Source organism: Myodes glareolus, chromosome 15 (genome assembly GCF_982192425.1).
Source record: "Myodes glareolus chromosome 15, mMyoGla1.1, whole genome shotgun sequence".
Lineage (NCBI taxonomy): Eukaryota > Metazoa > Chordata > Mammalia > Rodentia > Cricetidae > Myodes > Myodes glareolus.
The window spans coordinates 48,565,431-48,590,541 of NC_142040.1; the positions used below are offsets into that span (position 1 = coordinate 48,565,431).

At 39.7% G+C, this 25,111-nt stretch overlaps 1 pseudogene; it reads left to right on the forward strand.

The window, feature by feature from the left end:
• The first annotated feature begins 17,265 nt into the window (after nt 1–17,265).
• LOC148119694 (Nuclear RNase P) lies at nt 17,266–17,473 on the forward strand (annotated as a pseudogene).
• The last annotated feature ends 7,638 nt before the right edge of the window (nt 17,474–25,111 follow it).

Consider the following 25,111-nt stretch of genomic DNA (forward strand, 5'->3'; position numbering starts at 1 on the left):
AAGTAATCTTCCTTCTTATACCACTACTACAATTCATGTTTAGATTTATTTGTTGAAGTTTTCTTCATGTATTTATTAACTGCTTTTTCTTTTGTATATTTTCTTAGTACTAGAAGTTGTAGTGTTCACAATATGACTGTAGAAACTAACAATTAAGACACAAATGGTAAAGAAAGAAGTGAATTTATTAGTAGATGATCTAATTTTGTATTTAAGAAAATGTAAAGACTCCCCTATAAAACTCTTATATTTGATTATTTTAGCCAATAAGACACAAAATCTAAATTAAAAATCAGTAAGTTTGTATATATCATAAAAATTAAATATGGCTTTATATATCAAGGCATATATTAGTTATGCTTCTACTTGCTATGACAAAATCATAACAAAAACATTTTAAGGAAAGGTTTGTTTAAGGTCGCCTTAAGGTCACCATTTGAAGTGGCAGGTAGTCTCCTATGGTGAAAAAGGCACGGGAGAATAAATAGCTTTTAAGCGTGATGTCAGGAGGTGAGGCAGATACTCATTATACCTGTAGTCAAGAAGCATAGAGACATGAACATCCATGCTTAATCTGCCTTCTCCCTTTCAGTCCAAGACTCATGCCTATGGATGATGTTGACCAGGTGTAGGTATGTCTTCCCACCTCAGTCAAAACTAAAAATGCCCTGACAGATGCACACAGGGGTGTGTTTCCTAGGCAAAACAAATTCTTTTGACAGGACATGACAGTCCATTGATGTTTTAACATTTCTTTTTTTTCTTTTTGTTCATTTTCAACACTGTAATCCTATCTATTTGTTTTTTTTTCTTTGATCATTTTCAACACTGTAATCCTATCTATTTGAATTTTTTAATTTTTATTTATTTATTAAAAATTTCCACCTCCTCCCCTTCTCCCATTTCCCTCCCTCCCCCTCCCCCCCCAGTCCTAAGAGGAGTCAGGGTTCCCTGCCCTGTGGAAAGTCCAAAGTCCTCCCCCGTCCATCCAGGTCTAGGAAGGTGAGCATCCAAACAGATTAGGCTCCCACAAAGTCAGTTCATACAGTAGATGCATTGATAACTGACAATGAAGGTTAACCATTACAGGGAATACGGTTAACAGAAGAGATGGAAAGTAATCTATGGGTTTGGTCTTTCTCGTCTTTCATAGTAGAAATTTAAGAGACACTAAGATTGATGGTGTAGGAAACAGGGGCTTGAGTATGACACACAGAGTCTCAGAGATAACCAATAGAAAACAACATATTTTTAATAGAGGATTTGGGAGAGTAAGTGGAAACTTTATAAAAGGCTAGCCTTTGGACAATATGTAATAATCATCAGTCAGTGAATAGAGATAAAAACCTATTGTTTACATTATGATTACAAATATTTCAGTGTTTAGGACTCTAGCAAAAAGATTGTGTAATCTTTCTGTTTTACCAATTCTTTTGATGAGAGACAGCAGCTTATGGGTGTTTTAATATTTCTTTACGATGCTTAAAGACACTTGACATTTTCTTTATTTGTCATTAAAAACTCTGTGGGCGATTTATTTGTCTTTTAGTTTTTCCTGCTTTTTTATTAGATAGTAGACTTAGTTAAGTAATTATAATGTTTCATTATAATGAACTAATACTATCCATAATTTAAAAGCATGGGAACACATACAAATAAAATTGGGAGGTTATTATACCATATTGCTATGGTAGAATAAAACAATGTAGAATGTATGTAATGTGTTACTTAACTTTTACTTTATAAATGATATATCTACATATAGACATTTTCTATCTTGGCTGCTATCTTTTATAATTTGGATTTTCTTTGATATTATGAATAAAATAATTCTATTTTACTGTTTTATTTTTCTTTGTATTTAATATGTGCCTGATTTATGATTTTAAAAATATTAATTAAATTCAAAATTTGATCAGAAAATTATTTGAGTTTCCTTTTCTAGCTTGTATGTTACTTTTATTGCAGGAATCATCTCTTGTAACTTGCTACATATGAACTGAATCATAGACCTTACCAAAAAAACTCTTTCCCAACTCATGGAAAACACTGGCAAGCAGTATTATTCTCATTGTATCTTTCAAGCATAGTTTAGATCAGAATCATTTCCTTGCATGACATACAAATTCCTAGCGTTAAGCTATCTATTACTTAAGAATGCTGTAACAAAATGACCTATGTGATTTTATAAGCATATTGGTCTACTGAAGGCGTGCTACCTTTAAACACTGTTACATTGAATGTTAAGGCTCTAATGTAAGAATTTTGATGAAAACTAGTCATTTAGTCCACATCATCGAATTCCTGGATTCTCAGATTCATAAAATTGACATATGCAAAAGATGTTCATTTTGTCTTAACAGCTCAAAAAGTTTTGTTTTTAACAATTTTACCTCTTATCCAAACTGTCTTCTAAGTCTCATAGAAATCAGATATTCATAAAACTGTGAAGAAATGCTCTTTAGTTATGAACTCATGAACCTGAATAAAGTGTGTCCTTCTAAAATAGAGTGTAGGGCAGCCTTTTAAACAGTATGTCACTAAATGAGGAAGAAAAAAGAAGGAAGCAAGAGATCTGCCTTCTGGATGCATGTGAGCAATGGTCCTTCCTCTGAAGCTCCTTTAGGTAAGGTGCCTGCCCACAGTGCTGCTTTATGGGATCTTCTTGTCCTCACACACACCAATCTCCTTATCAAGATTTCAGCCAACTCTTTCAGTTGAGTTCTTTTCTGAACATTCTCACTACATTTTGACAAAATAGACAGGCTGAGAACTTTCTAAATTTTGAATTTGGTTCTTAGTGCTTAACTTTCCACCCTCAATCACTTTTTCTTGAGTTTCACTATTATTAGGTTGGAATGAAGCTGTTTTTCCTAAACCTTGTTTGGATTCACCAAAGTTAGTACCTAGTTCCATCACTTATGGATTCTACCTTACAAAAACATAGGAAAATGAACAAAATCGTAAAATGAACAAAAACATAAAAATAAAATTCTTTATGGCTTTATAACAGTGATTGACATTTCTTCATCATTTATTATATTCCTCATTCTTATCTGCAACTTCATCAGAAAAAACATCGCTACCCATTTTTCTGCAAGTTTTATCTTCCCAATAATTTATGTAATGTTTAAGAAGAAAACTATCTTCAATTACCATGACACCGACACAGATTACTTTTAGACTCCTTCCATGCCAATATTGGCTTCCATAATACATTTCAAAATCCTTCCAATTGCTATTGTTTGCACATTTCCAAAAGCTCTCTGTATTTATTACAGCTGTAACTTACTTCTGGGAATATTACTAAGTTTTGTGTTAGCAAAAAAATTTTAAAGAAATAGAATCAATAGTAGAACAATATATTTTATTTTTGGAGCTTATTTTAAACCATCATATGCCAAAAAGTAAAAAATAATACAAATTTGAGAAATTATAGGGAATTACCTCTACATGGGACATTAAGGCAAGAGTTGAGTACTGTTAGAGTTTTGTTAAATCTTGTTGATATCAAGCGCCTATTTTAATTTTTGTTTTTCATGTACATATTTCAAGGCTTTGGGAACTGGGACACTTAGAATCCACAAGAGTAGCTAAATCCTTTTTGGTTACCCCAGCTTCCTCACAAGAAGGACTATAAGCAAACCCGCTAACCAGAAAACCCTTATGCCAGCACCAGCTGTTTTGGAAACTCTGAAGATGGCTTGTAGAAACTACATGGTAACCACAACTGTTAGCTGCTGGAACACAACACTGACTGTCAAATTCACTGTCTTAATCACAGCTGTTGCAAATAACTTACACCACTAGTAACTTACATCCTAGACTTGGTGAACTCTAGATGACCATATAGCAATTTCTAGTCGATCCAGAGGGAGAACACTTCCCACGGTGACCAATAGAAGCCCAGTGGCAGGCACAAACACAGTTATTCATTTGCCTTAGAGAATTTTGTGATTGTAAGAATTTGAGAGACTGTATCCTTTATTCATATGAAAGTTATCCTGCTTTATGAAAACACCTTGCCATAGCACATATCTGGCCACTTAAGTTGGTCTTTAAACTTGCTGTATGAGCCACCATCTTATCTACCATGACTTCCAATAAAACATTCTCTAGGTAATTAAAAGTAGATTATTGCTATGTAGGAGGTCCTTCTGTCTATGTGTTGCTTTCATTGGTTAATAAAGAACTTCTTTGAGCCTTATGGCAGGAAAGAACAGAAATAGGTGGGGAAAGCTAGGCTGTATGTTGGGATGAAGAAGGGCGGAGTCAGAGATGCTATGGAGCCATAAACATGCTAAAACTTTGCAGGTAGGCCACGACCTCATGGTGATGCACAGATTAATAGAAATGGGTTAAATTAAGATGTAAGAGTTAGCCAATAAGAAGCTAGAGCTAATGGGCCAAGTATTGATTTAATTAATACAGTTTCTGTGTGATTATTTCAGTTTTGGGTGGCCGGGACGAATAAGCAGCCTTCCTGTTACATTACTACTTTTGATTTTTATCATTAGCAGGGTGGGGTGAGGTAGAAACTTGAGGGGAGGATGATGGAAGTGCTGGTGAAGCCATAGCAGTTAGAGTGAAGAGAGACACACACGCACAAAGAATATTTGATCACACTGTGAACCCTGACTTTGCATTCCTGTTGACTAAATAAAAGTATTTGGGTCAGGGAGCTGAGTCAGCAGTTAGTTGACAGAAAATAATCATAGAGCACCAGAGGCCATCCAGGAGAGATAGAGAGGCATAGGAAGTACTAGGGAGGGGTTTGGAGTGGCAGAGATTTTTCTGGTTTGTCTAAGCAGAAAGCATAGGTCTTTTCAGAGACACGAGTAAGGAAAGCTAACAAAAATGTTAGCTTGTTGTGACACATCCTCTCTGAGCTAGCAGGTTTTCACCCCAGCCTTTGAATCTTGAGTCTTATTAATAAATAAAATGATAGAGATTTAGTTAAAACTGCTTTTAGTGGCAGCAACAGAGTTGGTGCCTGTGGAAACAGAATTCTTGCCAGGTTGTGGTCTGAGTGGCCAGATCTCTGCTAGGGAAGCAGGCCAGTAACTACAGAGTTGCAATTGCTGGCTGATATAGCAACAGATTAAGGCACAGCCGCTGTGCTGAAGATAGAACAACATACAACAGCTGTGGTGGTCATAGGGCAGCTGAAAAACTCCAGAGAGTCACTGGGGGTAGAATTATGAAAGGCAGAGTCGATGGGAAGGCAAGAGTTAATAAGAGTGGAAGATGAGGAGTTATGGGCTCTGCTCATTGGAAGAGTCCTAGGATGCTATCTTGCCTTAAGGACCAATCGCACCAGGCATCACAGGTCTGACAGTTTGTATTCGTCCTGTCTGACAAGAACAAGGAATCCTGGCACATGAGACCTAAGAATTGTAAGCCTCGCAACTGTAAAATGTTGAAGATCTCATCCCTACACCATACACCTGAAAGTTGTGATACCTGTAACTGTATGTAGTCTGAGGGTTGCAGCAGCTGAGAACAGTTTGAGAGTTAAATACGGAAGCTTCCTGTGGCTACCCTCTGCTGTCTGTTACTGCCACTTGTCACGGTAGGATTACAAACAGTGCCAAGTATCAGGACTGCTGGCTGTCAAGGCCCATACCCATAAGTCTCCAGCTTGGATGCCTATAGCAAGTTCTCTAGTTTTGCAGTCTCATGCAGTAGGCTCCTTACTTTCTGGATGTGACACTGTATGCCCCTGAGTCTGCAAGTCCAGCCCCTAGCACTCGCTTACTCAAAGACACACAGTTTCCAGAACACACATAACTTCTTCCTACTGGTGAGTCCTAGGTGAGCCTACGTGGATAGTCTGTAGGCTATCGTTTGCCAACTGTGACTCTCTACAGTTTGTCCCCATACTAAATGTTATGCCCAAATCTGCAAAGTTCCCCAAAAACCAACAAGGAGACAGAGTCCCATATGTAAAAGCAAAGAGCCTTTATTTTATGCAAGTTAGCAAACTTGGTCTCTCCGCATGTCCAACGTATTAGAATAAATGGAGAGCCCTGAGCTCAGTTAGAGTTGGGTGTTTATAGTAGTAAAGGTGGGGGTGAGGGGTTTCTGAGGTTCAGGGCCCCTGATTAGTTGACATTTGTCTGGGGGTGTCCTGGTGAGTGTGTGCTGGCAGGCGATCCTATCTATAACGGTTGGAATATTAGGCATTTCCTTTGGGTGGTCTGTTCTTGGGTGGTGCTCAGGTAATCTCAGTTTGTGGTTCTTCCTGCAACCAGGTATTGCTTCAGGGTAAACTACTGAGACTCAGGCCTCCATTAAACTTATTAACAGCTGAGTCCTACTTTGGAAGGTGATAATGGTTGGTAGTAAAGAACTTTCTTTGGGTTATCTGTTCCTATTTAGCTTACCATGGTTGGCTCCTACATTAAATACTGTACCAAGTATAACCAAACAGGATTTATAGACCTAAACATATGTAACCACAGAACAAGCACAGGAGTTGTACAGAGATAAAACAGTGTGCTCGTACGGGGCACTCATTGTGGATGGAACTGGCAGGTTTCTCCGTTTCCCTGCGTGGCTTAGGGAGCACCAAAGACTTTGAATAATGTGAACTTAGGCTAGATCAAATTTATTTTTTATTTCTTCAATAAAACAGTTTGAAATACAAAAAGAAAGAAAAAAGGCAGGAAGGAAGGAAGGAAGGAAGGAAGGAAGGAAGGAAGGAAGGAAGGAAGGAAGGAAGGAAGGAAAAGGCCCCCAATCAGATGATTGGTAGCACAAGGATTTAAAATGTTCCAGGGACTAATATACTGATTTACCCTTGGAAACTAGAGCACTTTCCCAAGATTAAATAGAACTATCTTGTACTTACTGAACTTCAGGAGGTGAGGCAAAGAGAGACAGGGTTAAAAGGATTCCACTCACCTCTATTGTCTTGTTTAAATACTCATTTTGAATCAACTTGCTGATTCACATGAATTTGAGGAACAGACACTCCAATACTTTAGATTTGCAATCGCTGTCCCAGCTCATACAGCTTCAGCTATGCTACGCACTTACTCCAAATATTTCTGTTCTTTTAAATATTAATTTGCTATAAGAACTTTCCTTTGGTTCTCAGAAATAAATACCTGTTTGTTCTTATTTTCAGATTCACAGCACAACTGTACACTCCTTTCTTTCTTCTGTCACCCCATTTTGTGTTCTATGAATCCCCCACTGAGGTACAGATCCTTGCAGATCAACTTAAGGAAATTTAGAAGGCAACACATTTTCAAGACTATCTTTGTTCCCTCATTACTTAGATCTTAATGATATTCCCTAGTATTTTCCTTTTTTAAAAAAAATTACATTTTACATAGTCATGGTTCTCAGTTTTCTTATATTGAAAGTAGATTCTTTTCATACAGTGTATTATGATTATGGCTTCCCCTCCCCCCAGCTCTTTCTAGCTCCCCACCTCCCCTCTGTAACAGGAGGAGCAGGCTGTTTGTCATCCCGACCGCCCGACTATCTTACACCTGAAATAATCACACAGAAACTGTATTTATAATTAAACACTGCCTGGCCCATTAGCTATAATTAGCTCTTTTTGACTAATTTTTACATCTTAATTTAACCAATTTCTATCAATCTGTGTATTGCCACGTGACTGTGGCTTACCGGCAAGATTCTAACCAGCCTCTGTCTCAGGCAGGAGATCCATGGTATCTGCCACTCTACCCTTCTTCCCAGCATTCAGTTCTGTCTACTCCGCCTACCTAAGTTCTGTCCTATCAACTAGGCCATGGCAGTTTATTTATTCATTATCCAATGAAAACAACACACAGACAGAAGGAACTCCTACATCACCCCTCTCATTCCTATCCATACTCTTTCTGTCTCTCCCGAGAAAAGAAACACCTGAGGAATAATAATAAAATAAAATAAATAAGATAAAACAAAAAGATAAAAATCAGGACAGAACAAAACAAACATAGAAGAGAAAGAGCCAAAGAAAAACTAGTAGAAACTCATATAGGTAGAGAAGCACACATATTCATTCACACAATAAGTCTATAAAAATATAAAACTGGATACCATGATACATACACAAAGGACCTGTAAGGTTGAAAACAAATTCTCTGACATAACATTAGGAAGCAAAGAACCTCTAGAGTTGTCTTTGAATTCATCTTGTTTTGGCCACCTCCTGCTGGGTATGGAGGCTGACCTAAACTTGGTTTGTTTCCCCAGTCAGACTTTGTTGGAGGAAACTAATTTTTCACTTATAAACGGCTATCAATCAGAGCTAGCTTCTTGGTCAGAGATGGGGTCATGTGTCCATCTCTCCTTTCAGTTCGAAGACCCATCAGGTACAGGACCATGTGGCACAGTCTATTGTGATCCTAGTTACTGTGTTTAAAAGACCTTGTTGTCCTTGGTATACTACATCCCTTTGGCTCTTACTCTTTTCCTACCTCCTCTTCCACGGTTTCCTGAGCCCTGATAGAAGGGTTTTGATGGAGACACATATCTAGGGCTGAGTGTTCCAAGGTCTCCCACTCTCTGCAAGTTGCCTGGTTGTGGGACATTGTCTTGTTCCCAGCTGCTGCAGGAGGAAGTTTCTCTGATGATAGTTGAGCAAGGCATTGATCTAGAACTATAGCAGAATGTCATTAGGACTCATTGTATTCCTACATTCCTTCAGCAAAACAGCAGTACCTTGTTTTCTTCTAGGTCCCTGCGTTATATAGTCTTAGGTTCTTGTCCACCCAAGCAGCATTGGGTATAGGTTTCATCTCACCCAGTGAGCCTTTGTTTAAATCAGATCATGGTTGGTTACTCTCCCAAGCTTTGTGCCACTATTGGATCAGTGTATCTTACAGAAAGGTCACCGTTATAGATCAATGGATTTGCAGCCAGATTGGGGTTCACCTCTCTCCTTTGTTATTGGTTGTTATCCACAACCTGATGGTAATGCCCTATTGCTGAAAGATAACACTCATCAACGCCGAGAAATTAAGATGGTGCCTGCCTAGAGCCTGGCAGCTGGAAAGCAGTTAATGCAATGGCATATTTGTCTATATTTGTAGCATGTCATGAAAATTACATGGAACTACATCTGCTGACATCTCAAGATGATTATTGCATTTTTATTTTGCAGAGGGAGGAGGTCTTTGGCACCAGAGACAGAGAAAAGATGAATGATGAACCATGAAACCATCTTGTCTCCCCCTGCTGGAATTTAATATGAAACTTCATTTGGAATAAGGCAAGTGCTGAGAACATTTTAGTATGTTTGAAATTTATATGTGCTTACTTGGGGTATTTAAACATAAGCCTGTGGCTTGGAATAGAATTGCCATGACATTATAAAGGTTCTTGTTGTGAACTGATGTCTGAACAAATTTATATACAAATACAAAGAAAGATACTAGTTGGAGTTATTTACAAGTTGTTAAAATCCTTGTGGATCTTGACAACTGTCTTTTGTTTATCTCAAAGAGACAAAAACCTCATTTGAGATTTTTCTGTACTTGTTTTCAACAAGATCTGAACGTCCCTTTAATGTTCCCCTCCCCCTTTTTTGAGATTGTAGTATAATTACAACACTTTCCCCTTCCCTTTCTTACAAACCTTCCTTTCCAACCCCACTCTCATATGCCTTGTACTCTTTCAAATTCATGGCTCCTTTCAGCACTAATTGTTTTTGAATTCATATGTGCGTAGGTTTATACATACATCCATCCATACATACATTATATATACTCCTAAATAAAACCTCCCCAGTATGCATAATGTTACTTTTATGAATATTCTCAGGACTGACTATTTGACATCTGACCAGAAACTGAAGTTCTTGTCCCTGGGGAAGAGCATATTTTCCACTCCCAGTTTTCCTTAGTGCTTGCGGTTCATTAGGGTTGAGGCCTCATGGGCTTTCTTCTGTCTCCTCCGGCATGTCTGCCGAAGTCATCCTTGCTCAGCTCCCATTTGGGCAGTCATGATGATGAGACCACCGTGTTCTTAGGGAGTTAAAATTGTAGAATGGATCTTTTGGGGACACTAACTGCTAGATGTAGACCCGCTGCATTATTATTCATAATTCTAAATTCCTGAGAGAGAGATATTAAGCCTGCTTTCTCTACAGCATATCTAAATGACCTTGAAAAATTTGGTTTTAATAGCATATTAATTACAATGCTTTATAATTTAGTCATTTTTTTCTTTATAGATGTCTATAACCTGAGAAAATTACAAGTCTTTTCACCAAGTACCGACTTAAACTCACTGTGTAATGGCCATCTTAGAAAACATGTCATATAATCATGACTAGGCCTAATTCAACTGAGTTTTCTAAAACCCAACATTCTTATTAATTAATTTAAATATTTTTCTATATTTTTTCCTTGTTCTTAATAGGTTTAAGGTGAGCTTGGGCATGGTGGCACATGCCATTGATCTTAATACTCAGGGAGTCAGAGGCAGACGAATCTCTGGGAATTCAAGGCCAGCCTAATCTATAAATCAAGTTTTGGGACAGCCAGAGCTATATACAAAGAAACCCTGTAAAGAAAAAAAATTTAAGGTGATTATGAAGATTAATAAATATAAGACCAAAAGATGTTTTTGAAAACATTTAATACATCTAGGATGTAAGTGAGTAAAAACTGAAATCAAGTCTAACTCATAGGCTAAGTGCACATTACAGAGGCATGGCCAGTTTCCTGGTGCATTGTCAAGCTCTTATAAACCACTGAAGCACCACAGTCATGGTTGGTCAGTTTTCCCAAAGTGTCTACAATAAAGGAAAAACTCTCACTTGTATGAGTGTAACAGTTCTCAAGCTCGAGTCTAGAAAAATATGTTTGCCATTTGTCTTTAGAGGAAACCTATGGAGCGATGTGTTAAATGAGTTTTTCTGAAACATTCTTAAGAAATACAACAGCGTGTTTGGTTTAGGTAGGGTTACTGTTGTGAGGAGACACCCTGACCATGACAACTCCTAAAAAGAAAATATTTAATTGAGGGTGTTTCCTTACAATTCAGAGGTTGAGTGCATCGTTGTGTGGTGCATTGACTCATGCAGGCAGAGGTGGTGCTGGAACGGAGAGTACTGCCTCTTGCAGACAACAGGAAGTCGCCTCACTGTCCCACTGAGTGAAGCTTGAGAAAAAGACCTCAAAGCCCACCCCCACAGTGACATACTTCTAATAGAAGGGGTGACCTAGATTAAAGATGTGTCCTCCAGCCTCAGTTTCTGGATTAAAGGCCTGTGTCATCCAGCCTCCTCCAAGAAGACTACAGTTCCACTAATAAGGCCACACTTTCTAATTGTGCCACTCCATATGAGCCTATGGTGGCTAAATACATTCAAACTACTACAGTCTTCAATGAGACTATCACATATGGTCCCTCAAAGTCAATTAGAGGTATCACAACATACAATAATTCAGGAAGTTAAAAATTGCAAAAGCAAACTGCATCCTCCTTTAGATGTGTGGGTTTTTTTTTTATAGTCCATCTACATTGATAGAAAGAACAGTGTAGAAAAAGACATTTATTCCTATTGTTACTTTATGCCACAAAGTCTTTCAGTCATGTAATGCAGGACAAATGTGCTTCTTTATTAAAGCATGAAAGCAAAAGGAATTATGTTTAATGATTTATTCTTGAGTATATCCACCTTGGCACATCCAACACAATACTGTAAAAATTGAAGGGTTGAAATTTCTCCACCTGTTACACTCATTTCCCAAAATGAACACTTTTATCGATGTTGGCCCTGTCCTTTGAACACTTCTGCAAATATAATCTACTTATCTTCATTTAATATTTGAAAAAGTTTATTATTTATGTGTCTATGTATATTTGTTTGTGAGCTTATGCATGTTAGTGTGAGTGTCCACAAAGGTGGCAAATCCCTTCAGCTGGAGTTATGGTTGTAAGTTATTCAATGCTTGGGACCAAACTCCACAAACATATAAGCTCTTACATGCTAAGTCGCCTCTTCAGTCCCTATTGTTTTACAAGGTAAAGAATGACACACGTTTTTGCCTTGTACCTTTTTTCCAGCTAGTGCTGCATTTTTCCTTTTCACTAGCTGTGTGACTGTGTAAGGCCACTTCATCCCTCCCCTTTCCATCCCATCATTTGACAGATGAAAACGGTGATAAGACTTACTTTAAAGATGCCATGAAAATGAAGTGAAGTAATTTTGAAGCCACCACTATTGATTGTTAACAATATAGACCTCTAAAACTGTTTGTGCAGTGATTTCACAGAATGTATTTTGAGACTACACTCTATGGCGTAATGAAAACTCTTAACACAGGATATGTCTTGGTAAATGTTTCGGCATCATATAGTGTTCTCAGGACTAAGAATACTGCAGAGCATCAAGTCGATAGAACTGACCTACTTCACCTCATGTAACATTTGGACTCTTGAACAATCCACCACCCATTTCTACACCCCTCCCCCAACCCAGCTCCTGGCAATCCACATAACATCCTGTTTTCATGAGTGATGATGAGTTATTTGTCCTTCGTTGCTTGGTTTGTCTTCCAGGTTCATCTATGTTATTGATGTAAAAGGCATTGAACTATAATAAATTATCAATATATTTTTCAATGTTTTAAAAGAGCAATGATTTGGGAAGGAGAATGACAGTCAAGCCAAAAAGAGAAGGAGCAAGCCCTTTCTGCAAGGAGCACCAAATCTCCCAAGACTTGGTTTGCCATCCTATTTGCTAGCAGCCACAGTCAACTCTAGGGGGTCAGTACTTTTCACTACAGAGATGCCTAAGGGTAAGAAATATTACAATTTTGATTTTTGCACTTACAAATTTTTTTAAAGGAACAAGGAAGTAGCAGCCATTGGTTCCACTAAAACTGAGTAGAGCAGACTGTGTAATTAAAACAAACAGAAAACCCACAGTGTAATTTGAAGCAGTCTTGAATCCTCCCTTTTCTAATGAAACACTGGGCAATCTATTATTAGTGCAAAGCACAGTTTGACCCAAAAGTTGACTCCAGACACAAGGCAGACCTGCTACTTCTCTGCTTATATTTCAGGAGGACTGATGTAGTTTATAAAAAGTAGTGCAAAGTAATTGATTTCAGAACTGAACTTAATTGACTTGAGGGTTGCTCTTAAACTGTGTAGTGTTGAGAAGAAAATGATGTAAAGAAAAGATACATTGACATGGTAAATTGCTTTGGACCTTTGTTACATGCCCTGCACACTTGACCATGACTCAATGATAACTAGCCAAGTTTGTAAACCATAAATGCCAGTAATTGTTAGTTATTAGGCCCTAATTATGTCTGTGGAATTTTACAAGTAAAGTGCTTTAATATTATCACTAATATTCAAATTTATATTCACTTGAAACTTCAGCATGAAAACTTGTTTGGAAAAAGTATCTTGGCAAATATAATTAAATTAAAATGACCACCTACCAGATTAAGAGAAAGATACACAGTCATGCATAAAAGAGATGCCATGTAGTAACAGAGAAGATAAGAGTGGTAATCCTCCAGAGAGGACATCAGAAAAAGCCATGGGACAGTTTTATCCTCAAAACCTTCCAAAGAAACCAACACTTTGAATACTTTGACTTCAGACTTTCAGTGTTCAGAACCATGAAAATCATTTTTTTTCATTTTCCTAGAAAATTCAATTTATCAGTAATTTGTTAAGTTTTTCTAGAATATCACTGGGATAAGAATAGCATTTTAAGGTACATACTTCTGTCTTTGGGAACAAATGAAAAAATAGACTCTATAATCTGTGCTCACTCTAGTCTTCTACACAAGCTCATTGGATAATACAGTATAACAACAACAACAACAATAATAATAATAATATAATCATTATTATTATTCAGTCCAGCAGAAAAATTATACAAAGAGTTTGTGCTCATTGGCCACATATACCTCTTCACTTTATTTCTCTTCTATTTAGATGAGTATTGTTACTTTGTCAAAACCATGCAGACAGATAGCTAAATAGAGCTGTAGGTGACTTCCTGGCCACAACTACTCATTATGCTTGGGGTAGGGGTGGTTATAGATATTAAAGGACTAGGAATTAAGAAGAACTAGTGTGCCCACTCTGGGATGGGTGCCCAGAGTAATGAGACTCAGACTATCTCAGAAGGAAGGGAAATCTAGTATTCTGAGCTCTCTTGCTAATGACAAGGTACATGGGGATTACCATGAGCAGGGTCAAGGAGAAACCCAGGCATCCTAAGCAGCACCCGAAGTCAACTTCTGAATGCGGCATGTGTAAGAGATGTGTAGGAGGTGGCAGCAGCAGTAGAAGACCCAGGACTGAGGCTAGAGTCGGCACAAGGTCCAAAATGGACCAGGAGTCTGTCGTGTAAGGAAACACCTTGTCTGGAATGAAGTGCATTAACCACTTTGCCTAGAAGAATCTCAGTTTATATTAGTAACTGGAAGATGTATATGCCAAGTAAATGGAGCAAGTCACAGTTGGGAGATTTAGGACAGATGGACAGATGTAAATTAGAACACATTAAGTTTTTGGCAGGAAGATCAAATATTAGAAGTTCAAGCCTCATTCATAGGGGTATTAGAGTCAATATTTTAATCACCTGGGTTTCTGGTAGCAAGTAGGAGTGCAATTTTTGTGTTCATGGCAATGTAAAAATTTTTTCCAAGTTCCTTTTGGTTGTAGCGATTTTGTTCCCATTATATGACACTCAAAGTGTAACTTGACCTCCTGCATGAATGTATGCTTCCATCGGATTAAATGGTTACCAGTTTTAACCACTTACTTACTATGCAATCGGTGATTTTGCAGTGCTTTATGGACATTGTGATGTCATTTAGTTTTATTTCCCATGACCCTTAGGATTTTCAAATGTGGATTTATAAGGAACTTTTCATAGCCACTCTCTGGAAAGTGTTAGAGCTCAAACCTAAACTCAGCAGTTGTATTTTTTTTAACCAGCATTTTCTGTTTCTCTTCTGCTGTAGTGTTTCCGCTCGCATCCCCCACACTGTATTGATTGCTATAGATATATAGTCCAGCTGCAACAGAGCATTAGGTAGGATGGGGATTTCCCTGCGCACACAGGGGTATTATTGTGCTTCCTAGATCAAGGCACCCTTGATGGCCATTCTATCAGAAGCATAAATAACTTCTTGTGGGGTATCTCAGAGGAAGCATACAGCTCAAGTGTCAGGAGTCTGGAGAGTTATTCCACACAACTGGCTGCCAAATTGCAGTTGTGAAGGAAGACTTGTTTATCTGGAGTCTAGTCATATTTTCCATAAGGGCAAAGATTGATGTCAGTGTAAATTACATAAAGCATAATATTAGAAACTACTTACACAGAGAGAAAATGACTCAAAGCAGATTTGGAGTCTCTCTCTCTCTTCCTCTCTTTCTCTATAATGTATATTTATGTATATATACACATATGTGACGATAATTATATATATGCATATATATATATATATTTATCATCTCTCCCTTTCTTCCAAGAAAACTTATCCAGTGAATTCTGACAAAATGCTCCATATAGTTTCCTGTATCTCTTCAAAAATATACTGTCTTGTTGCACTGTATTCATATAGAGGAGTTGAGAAATCAAGTGTAAGTTTGGTAACTTCTGTTCTTTTAAATAATGTGCTATGTTGTGTCCCACGCTATCCTCGCCAGCAAGAACCATGCGGAACACTAGGATCCTTCTGCAGGAATGGCTTTAATACCCCTTGGGAGAGCGAGCATCAGCCAACATGGCCGGGGACCCAGATATGATGGAACCCATCCCTTATATAGGAAACAGACCCTGCTTCGGACGTGTCACTCTTGGATTGGTCAATTGTCCATAATCCCAGGTGAATGCCTCGGGAGTAGGCGGGGACACTAGTGGAAAAATACCAACACGTGTGCGTTCACCTGGCGGTGAAGCCGGATGTCAGCGCCATCTTGATGATGGAAAATGTGGCTGCGGCCCCCCACATCTCCCCCTTATTATTACTGCTTGCAGAAAGGCAAGTCCCTCAGAAGGTAAAGATAGAGGTCACACTTCCCAAAGTGGAAACACTAAAATGGGCTTACGCGGAATCTGCCCCTAGGTTCATGACACCTGGAACCTATCCGGCCTGCCCTCTGCCATTTTTTTGGGAAAGGGAATATACGGCAGAAAACCCTTATGCAGGGCGACTTATCTCTCAGAGAGGGCCATTCTCTGTGCCATGCTCTTCAGCTCGACAACCTTCAGGGCTAGCTAAGCCAAGCACTCCACCCTGTGCCATGGACCACAGTCCTAGGGGTGCAGGAGCTGGTTGGCTAAAACCTTACTGCTTTAACATAGATAACCACATATCAATAGAGGCTCCCTGTTCTAGGGCAGCCAGCGCTGTGCAAAAACCACTTTGTCCCTAAGACTTTGGGATTTGAGTCAGCAGACCATCCAGAGGAGAAACACTATTCCATAGCAGGACCGTTCCAAAACATTTCCACCCCCACCCATTCTTTGAAGTAGGGGAAGAAAGACACGACCCAGAACTGTAATCCTATGGCCAAGCTTATAAATCATCTCTAGGACGGTGTGGGGGGGGGGCAGAATCATATTGGTTGTAAAAAATCGAGGAAACACCGCTATCCTATGGCTGACTGGTAACAGCTTCGGGAAAGCTGAGAGTGTCCTCCATCGGTGCTCTGTCATCCATCTGCAAAATGGCAGGAGGAACAGCAGCCAGGTCCTCAGGCGAATCCGTGTGTTGTGGATCACTCTTCACTGTTCGGGTCAATCGCTCTGGCAGCCAGAATGGGCTTTCTTGATCCTGTGGGAAGACACAAACAGCTCCCCTGGATCTCAATAAGATGGTACAGAAAGCAACGGGGAAGAAAAATCCCTTAAGTTCAGTGCAGGAGGAATGTAAATAAAAACAACAGCAAAAAAGGCGAGGTTTACAGTTGGGAGATCCGCGGCTTCCTCCGTCCGTACTCGCTGTTAGAGACTCCGAGGCAACAGTCTCGTAGGGAGGCGGGCTCGATCACTGCCTTCCCTGTTCTTAAAGAGCCACACAGTTTCTGAGGTGATTTTCGCCTAATTTTGTTAAGAGAGCTCAGTCTCTGGCTCTCACGTACAGAAAACTTTAACTTTGATTGAGGAAGTAGCCGGAGATGGTGGCACTTAATCCCAGCACTTGGGAGGCAGAGACAGGCAGATCTCTGTGAGTTCGAGGCCAGCTTGGTCTACAAGAGCTAATCCCAGCACAGGCTCTGCGGAAAAACCGCGTTTCCATAGCAACATGGGTGGGCGGAGGAAGCTCACTGGCGGGGCCACGTACTAAGTGCTCGTCACTCCCCGGCCCCTGGGAAGGTCTGAGACTGGGGCCCCCGCGGCCCTAACCGGGCCCTCCACGGGTGGGCGGATGCCCCCCCTCGTCGGAGCTTGGAAAAGACTCACGGCCGGCGGTGCGAGTTCGATGCCTGAGGTGAGGCAGGGCGCACAGGATAAACCGGCGAGCCCGCGCACGGCCCGGGGCGGAGCCATGCCTTTGGGCCATGCGGAGCGGAGCGCGCCACGGTGGGCCGCGCCTCAGAGACGGAGCTGTCGCCGTCCGCTGCTGCTGCCGCCGCCCTCAGCCAAGGTCGCCAAAAATTCAGTCAGATAAAAACATTTGTCACCAAAAATTTAGTCAGATAAAAACATTTATCCCCAAAAAATTCACAACGTCCCTTTGTCAGCAGGAAGTAGTCAGATTGATGGTCTACGCCCATTCTCCCTTAAAGAACTGGTCGTGATTATCATAATAAAGGCGTGTCCACCTGGTTACCGTATCCTAGGTAACAAAGGCGGACCTTTTGCCTGAGGCAACGGGTGGAATAAACAATGCTACCTAGAGGTTTTTTCATTTGAATGAGGGAGCTAGAGAGATGGCTCAATGGTTAAGAGCACTGCCTGCTCTTCCAAAGGTCATGAGTTCAATTCCCAGTGACAACTGTTTTCATTTTAGACAATAGAGGGGGATTACCAGTGACAGCTTCCCCCAGAGAAAGGATTTCTCTTGCATTCTTTACACTTAATTTTTAATTCAAAATTTTGCTGGTACAGGCAAACAAGATTTGCTTTTTGAAACAGAGACCTGCAGATCTCTAAGTTCAAAACCAGCCTACTTCCAGTACTGATTGTGCTGAATTTTTACACTGAGAGTTTTTAGTACTCTTAAATGTTAATTTGGGAGGAGAGTTTTGTTTACATTTTTCTAGGAATGCTGACATACATCTGGATGCCAGCAAGACTGACAAGAGAAATAAAGAAGAGAGATGACCCAGTCGATGCTGAGTGTCCTGCTGTGGAAGATTCATGCGGAGGCAGCAGAGATGACCTTCTGAGCGGTGCCAAGAGCAGCTGTTTCACACCATCGACTTGAGCAACACCCTGTTCAACCTCTTATCTCTTAACAATTTTCTGACTGACTCTATTTTGCCTTTTCCTTCCTTAGGAATGGGTGGGAGCAGAGATATCCTTGGCATGCTATGTCTAGGTGGAAGTGCTGTATGTCTTTGATTGGTGTGCTACCTGCTAGCCCAAGTGAGGTGGGACAAGGTCTTTATAACATAGGCTTGGAATGTGTATCCTCACCCCAGGTTTGGCTCTCAGCCTCAAAAGATCTCATAGGCAATTAGCCATGCATAGCCTTTGCACCCTCTAGGGACCAGATAGTCCCACGGCACAGAGGAAGGTATGCATAGACGGAGGGTGTGCAGACACAGCCCTAGCACTCCCAGGGAAGTAGTTGTCCCATTGCACGGGAAGGGTGTGTCTTGCTTTTCTTTTCTTTAATCGGTCCACACATCATGAAGTGGGGACCAGATTGGAAAATAGTTTTGCCTTATTGCTCTTAAAGACATTAATAGGGGGAGCTGTTGGGAGCCACCTGGAGGCACAGGTGGTCCTGCAGTTTGGAGGTAGCCATGTGGGGCTGAGCACCCTTGCCTGCACCCTTGCTTGCACATGCTCAGACCAGCAGAATGGCATTAACCAATCAGGACAGCGTTCAAGCCTCTCCACCGCTTAAAAGCAGCTGCCTCTGGGCCCAACCCTCTCTCTCTAAGCTTTCTCTCGTCCCTGCTCTATCTTCCCTTCCCCCAATTTTCCTCAAGGGAATGCTCCGAATAAAGACGTGACCAGGGAAGGAATTCTCGTTTTTGGTGGCGTTCATTCCTGCTGGTCAGGATGCGCCCCGCACCCTCGCCCAGTCAGGAGGTCAAATGTCCATTGCTGTTGTTCTGGAGTTAAGGCCTGAACGTTAGCTCTGGCTTGTTTCTGGGCTGCCTCGTGCCACAGCGCTTTCCATTCCAAATATTGACCCATGCTGATGAGCGATGCTTTTGCAACTGCTTTCCCGTCCACTGGAGTCATGGCAGACGAGGCCAATCTGTCCAACTGGGCTAAGGTAAAATTAGCAGTCACTCCATACTTTCTGACTGACTCTGTTAACTCTTTGATTTGGTTGTACTCCACAGGCACATGTACTCGCCCGTTTTCCCCTTCATAAACGGGGAAGGCCAAGTGTAGCTTTCTCTTGACCTTGTCAGGGATAAATGAAAAGGTCTTTGGCCCAAGGCGTTCCTCATAGGGAGGCGCCGAAGGGGCAGTTGGGGGAGGGCGTAGCCTATAAGGAGGCGGATGGGCCCTTTGGGATGACCTCATGGCCCTGCATTTAGTTTTTGATATTTTGTCCTGGATTTTCTCCGCCTTTGTAACAACCACTTGGCAAGATTTATCTTTTAAGCAATTTTTGGCGGAAAATAAGAGAATTGTTAAGATAAGTATCAAGGCCTGTATGAAACCTTCCCAATGCGGAGACAAGTCAAGCTCAAAACCGAAAAATCCAGGAGCAGACATTACCTCTCTGATTAGGTAGACCCACAGTTCTGAATCCTTCCTGAATCCAAGGTGAATCCAAGAGATCCCCGTAGGTGTGGTGGTCAGGATTCCTCGGCGTCTCGGGTTTCGGCACCAGTTGTCCCACACTATCCTCGCCAGCAAGAACCATGCGGAACACTAGGATCCTTCTGCAGGAATGGCTTTAATACCCCTTGGGAGAGCGAGCATCAGCCAACATGGCCGGGGACCCAGATATGATGGAACCCATCCCTTATATAGGAAACAGACCCTGCTTCGGACGTGTCACTCTTGGATTGGTCAATTGTCCATAATCCCAGGTGAATGCCTCGGGAGTAGGCGGGGACACTAGTAGAAAAATACCAACACGTGTGCGTTCACCTGGCGGTGAAGCCGGATGTCAGCGCCATCTTGATGATGGAAAATGTGGCTGCGGCCCCCCACAATGTTGAATGAAAAGTCTATCCCAATATAGTTCACATTATATGCGCTTTCTTCTTTTATTAATATAAAGCTTCTTAAAAATTGTGTAAACTCTGTATTCCATCTGACTGCCCCCTCCCCCACTGCTTTATTTTTTCATTTGGCTTTGCCTTATACTAAGTTCTTTTAAAAATATACCCATGAAGAGCAACTCGATCTTCTGTGTGAGCTTAACCAAAAGCAACAACAACAAGGTCTACAAACACCCTTTAACTCTAACATATTTAAGACATTTGAATAATTGATACATTCCTTGTGAAACGGTTTCTTGGCTTTCTTTAGTCTCTCTTCTCCGAAGTTCCCCTATCATTTACTAAGGTTTTCCACCATCCAATTTACAAACTTCCCCTTTGCTGTGTTACCATCTTAATTGTCATGAGTATGTATTGATGAGCTTTCTGCATCGCTGGTTTTCTATCTTTAGATGCAACCTTTCTTCATCTAAGCTCCTGACATTCTCTTATAGCTGAATTGATTCATTTGGTCTATTAACATCTCACCTGCTTGTCATCTCAGGTGAATCATGTTTCATTCCCTCCCAAACTGTCCCTCTCTGAACCCTTTTCAGTTAAAGAACCCATCAGTGTTTAAAACTCTCAGCTTGATTTTTTTTATACTCCAGAAATGTTCATGCTGCTTATTTATTCGGGTTCTGAACTTTATTAATTATTCATACCCCTTACAGGAGATGGGTTTTCCAGTTGGCACATGAAATTTTTAATGAAAGAGAAGTAAAAAGTTAAGGCAATCAATTTTCCAAATCATTAGTTTAAGATTCACGAAGAACTATTGCCCGATCTAGAATAAAGGAGGGGTTCTAATTGAATGCTTTGACGTAGCAGCTTTTATTGGCATGGTATGGGAATGGCATCCTAGACTGGGAAGGATGTGAGAAACAATGAACACCAAGACTTTCTTGGAACAGTCTTGCAGGAAGCAGCTGTCTAGAGGAGGGTCCCACCTGTCCAAGAAGGTATAAAAGTCACTTTCCAGCTTTGTCACAAAACATCACGGAGCTTCTGGGGCTCAGGGACGAGGAATCTGTCAGGCTAGTCACAGGAGAAAACTGGAGTGAATGCAGAAAGATACACATAGCGAAAGGACCCAATCTATCCACTGAGACTAGTCCCAGGCTTCATGCTGTTTTAAGAGTGTAAAGTCTAACTCACGACAAAGCTAGTCACGTCCTGGTTTAGAGCCCCATGGGAGCTGAGTCAGCAAGGGGCAGGTGTTCCATTTCTGTGAGTCAAGGACAGCAGGCAACAGAGCAATGATGGTAAATCCATTAGGTGATTTCCTCTTCATAACACTGTGCTCACAGCTAGCTAAGGTGTTAATGGTGATGAGACATCCTCCTGCAGTCTGTCTTCTTTATCATAGTCTTCTTTATGCAGCCAGATTTTTTTCCCTCAAAACATAGTTTATTTGTGCTTTTACCCAGAATTCTTCAGGGACTCTTCAAATTCCTTTTTGCTTCATAATCATTATAACTTTGTTCCTGTCACCAGATGCTCTATTTTTTTTTTTACTTTAGAAAATGTTAAATCACTTTTCATTCAATGAAACAGTGTGCTGTATATTGGGACTCATATATATATATATATATATATATATATATATATATATATATATAAAGATGATCAGATCCATGTCTTTAAGTAATACATAACCTTGAAGGGAGAAAGATACACAAAAAATTACATTTACATTTTGTAGTCATTTTCCTTCTTCCTCTGACCTTTCTTTGAGAATAATTGTTGTTGTTCTACACCTCTATCTCATTCTTAAAATCTAAGTCCTATCTCAGTTAATGGATATTTAAGAGCCACCTTTTCTATTATGCACTTCTCATTGCTTCTAATCTCATACAAATGGTGACAAAACATTTTGAACAACATTTGGGTGTCACTGTATGTGTGGTTGGTACTTTTTGTATTATTGAGTTATCCTTGTTCCTATCATTGAGGCTTTTGTGACAGACTTGCAATATTTTTTCATATTTTAACTCAGTATTTCCTGCTATGGTTCTTTATATTTAAATGTATTTGTATTGCAAGTTTTTTGAAGTGACTTATTGGTAGGGTTCGATTGGAATGAAATTTCATTACTTTATCATTACATGGGGGAAACTAATCTGTGTGAGAAATGGAAAATAAAATATGGAGAAATACCACTTCCAAGTTCTTGTAACAGAGGAAAACAAGAATATTTTTTAGAGTAGGATTTCTTAGTATTGAAGTCTGACTATATTAACTAACAGAAAGAAAAAAAAAACTTATTGTTTGATACACGCAATATTAAATACTGAGAAATAATGACCAGAGTTTATTATGTACCGATTCTATTTTAACATTTGTTTTGTGATATTTGGTAAGCTTTCAAAATGTTTCTGTTGGAAATTCACAGAAAGTATTTCTGTAAAGATCAAATACTTTCTTCATACAAAATAAAACGTATGCAGTGACATAAATGAAAAGACATTCAAATCATTTCTAATTACATACTCACATGTTCATTACACAGTCTATACAATAGAAGTTAGTTGGGTCTGTTTTTATGTTAGGTATTAATAGGGTCTATTTCTTTATGAGTTGGTTCAAGAAAGCAGTATCACAATATGGGAAAGGTTATCGCAGAGAATAAAATAAAAATATAAGATGGAGAGAATTGAACCATCCCACACCATACCACCATCACACAAGAAATACCACACACTCCATACATATCATACACATGGATATATCACACACATATACGCACACGCTCGCACAAGCACAAACATACACACACACACACACACGAACAGTATCCATATGGTCCCTAATAATCAATATTTATATTACAATTCTCTTAACTATCACCATCAAATAAAGGTACTAAATATTTAATTTTAAAATACTTTCAAGATAGCATTCTTTATGTTTGTAACCTTCACCCAAACTATAGTTATAAAAAGGCAGATTTGAATGTTCACCTGGCACTTTGTACATGTCCTCATGAAGTTTCTTCTTCTATTACTATTTGTTTATCTATCAATGAACTTATAATTCTTTTTCAGTGGCAAAGCCTGAGTACAATATTAAATCACAAAACAATAGTTTCAGCCTTAATGTTAATTAACAGGATTTGGCAGTATCATATCTAATATGTCATTTTGGGAAGAGAATTTATTTGCTGTAATATTTCATTCCAGTCTTCTAGTTAACTGCTTCATTTTCTTGAGACATCTCAAAATTATTTTTTTATTTAGAGTTTTTGAGAATTCCATGTATGAGCACTGCATTTGTATAATTTCCCGCCTTCCCTCCAACTTCTTCTGTGCCCCTATCTGTCTCAAATTCACAAGCTCTTCTTTAATTATTGCAGCAGTTTGGAGAGGAAATAAGCACAGATTCTAATGAGAGGAAGCGAAATTGCTTCCTGAGAAAGGAACATAAGCTGTGGTTGACGCATAACAGGGGCCAAGACAAATGTATGCCAGTAAAAGAAATCTGTATCTGACTTTAAATTGTTTGTTATAGTCATTGAAAAATAGCTCATTGTTCGCCATGCTAGACGTGAACTGCTCTCATTGGTATTAGGCAATGTGCTTGAAATCAAAGCGGTTTCCTTCTGCAAAGGATTGACTGTAGCATTTGTTTTCTGAGATAAACATCCCCCGGCCTGTTGGCAATTTAGAACATGTGAAGAATATACTCTTGGCATCCTTGGACGGATAGCTGCGGCTTGAAACTCTCCTTCTGTTACTGAGGTGTCTATCTTTGGACAATCTTTTAAATCCCTCTTAAGTCTCAGTTTCCTTATCTTTACAATCACTCCTCTCTGCCTTGTTGGGCTGGTTATGAAAATTAAAAGAAATGACGTCAATAAAACCTGCAGCAGACTGTGTGGGAAGAATTGCCTGAAGGAAGAGCCAGGGAAAGTGATAGAAGCCAGGAGAGGGCAAAGTCCTCCTAGGTGACCTCAAGGGATTTAGACACGTATCAATGTTTCATTTTCTTTCTTTCTTTCTCTCTCTCTCTCTCTCTCTCTCTCTCTCTCTCTCTCTCTCTCTGTCTCTCTGTCTCTCTCTGTCTCTCTGTCTCTGTCTCTGTCTCTGTCTCTGTCTCTCTCTCTCTCTCTCTCTCTCTCTCAGTAAAGAATACCCAAAATAATGGTCTCTTCCATTTTTTCCAATTTCAAAACTTGACACATTGCCTATCTCCTACTCTTTATTAAAAGTTTGCATTCTTGTGGCTGTTTGGCCAAATAGTTAAGAATATTTGGGAGTCATTTCCAGAGAACCCAAGCTTGGTCTGCATCTCCCATATCAGGCAGCTCACGACCACCTGAAACTCCAGCTAGACAAGGTCCAATGCCCTTTTTTGGATTCTCTAGGTACCCTTACACAAATGGTATTTAAAGGGAACCATATATGTAGGCATAGTTAAAAATTAAAAATAAATAATTTTGCTTGTTTAATACATAATGAAAAGACCTCAGAGATATGAGAATGATTTTTGTCATTAGAATTAGCTAAATTGTGCAACAAAATAAGAACAAGCTGTTAATCTCAAATATCCCTTGGACACAACAAATAACCCTATGCTAGTATTTGAAAAATTTTATGATGACAAATTTCCAGAACATTCTTCAAACAAAATACAAAAAATATCTGGAGTTCAGGGGGTTTGTGAATATATGGTTTTCATAAAATTCTCAGATTAATCTGATATGCTGTCATACTTTTCATGGATTCTTTAGAAATTCTAAATGTTTGGCAATCTC